Source organism: Arachis ipaensis, chromosome B05, assembly GCF_000816755.2.
Source record: "Arachis ipaensis cultivar K30076 chromosome B05, Araip1.1, whole genome shotgun sequence".
NCBI lineage: Eukaryota > Viridiplantae > Streptophyta > Magnoliopsida > Fabales > Fabaceae > Arachis > Arachis ipaensis.
This window is the reverse complement of record NC_029789.2, coordinates 41,367,103-41,368,838: the sequence shown is the minus strand read 5'-3', so window position 1 is coordinate 41,368,838 and position 1,736 is coordinate 41,367,103.

Below are 1,736 nucleotides of genomic sequence, written 5' to 3'. Positions count from 1 at the left end.
GTTTTTTAGGTGGGGGAGGGGGAGGGGGAGTGAGAGGGAAGAAACTGAAGAGATGCAGGATTTGGGTTCCGGGGGGGAGGGTGGTTTTTTGTTTTTTTTTTAATATTATTTTTATTAATTATAAAGGGTAATTTGGTCAAGATAATAAAATTGAAGTAGTAAAGGACGATTTTATAATGTTTTGTAACGTTGGGGATGATTTTAATAACAAAAAAAGGTCGGGGACGAATTTGATTTTCGCCCCAGACCTTAGGGATGAAAACAGTACTTAACCCTAGATTTACTTGTGATTCCTGTTGTTTTTATAGAGTTTCCTCGCCCTTGTTGCTTTAGCTTTTTTTATTTTATTCAGAGGGATAGGTATTGTATTCGAGTTTTATATTGAATTTAATTGTATAGCATCTATTATTATTAATAATTATGTGATTATTATTATTATTTGAAGATCTTTGATATGTGATTTTAATTACTAAAAATAATTTTTTGAAAATTTTTTAAGAATTGAAACGCGATATCGAACTAAAGGCTCAATATTAAATAGTAAATAAGAAAAGAGAAAAGGACAAATAGGTCCCTGACCTTTTATCCCGCGGACATTTTCGTCCCTGACCATTGAAAAATACTTTTAAGTTCCTGACCTTCACAAAACTTGGACGGATCAGTCCCTCCGTTCAAATGCCTCCGTCAGGGACTGATTCATCCAAATGTTTCCGTCAGGGACTGATCCGTCCAAATTTTGTGAAGGTCAGGGACTTAAAAGTATTTTTCAATGGTCAGGGACGAAAATGTTTGCGGGACAAAAGGTCAGGGACCTACACCTCACTTTTGATACGATTATGACATGATCATGACGTACTGAAAAATAGGGTGTTACATTATGCAAGGAAGTCCAAAAAAATTTTTCATCCACCGCGACATTCTTAAATAATATAATTAAATCATCTTAAAAGAAACCTTTAAATATGAAATTTTATATAGGAAGATTTTTCTTCATATATATAAATATAAAATAAGAATATTTACTAAAATATTCTTAGTTGTTAAAAAAATATTGTTAAAGTTTCAATTTTTGTTCTCAAAAATTTCAATCTCTTGTATCTTTATATTTTAAAAATAGTGAAAGAACTAAAATTTTATATTCTAAATTTCTAATCACCAGATACAATATTAAATCTCAATCTCTTCATTCCAATTCTGATCTCTAAAAACAAACATTATCGTATTGTCCTCCAGTTTTTACGTTGAAATAAGATAACACATCTTTTGAACTTTTCTTTAATTTGTAGGGATGATTCCATTTTCGTTACTGTTTAACCATTTCATTAAATCATGTTTGGATATATTGTTTAATTTAAATAATTTAAAAATACTTTTATTCTAATTTGCTTAGTTGAGTCGGAATTTTATAATAAGTGAAAATTTAGTATTAACTAGAAATGAAAAGATAGAAACCACGTTAATCAAGAATTCGCTACATTTAAACTGGCAAAGTATATTTAAAATTTTTTTTATGCTTCATCATTTATCTAAACTAACCACGAAAATTTGATCAAAGTTGGCATTAATCATGCATAAAATAAAAAACCTAACATCATAATAATAACAACAATAATAATAATAATAAATGGAAAGACAGATATATAGTAATGATGTGGATGAGGTTGCATCCAAATGTGATTTTCAATAAAATTTTATATATTCAAATTAAAAGAGACATATAAGCTAAGATGAGGATA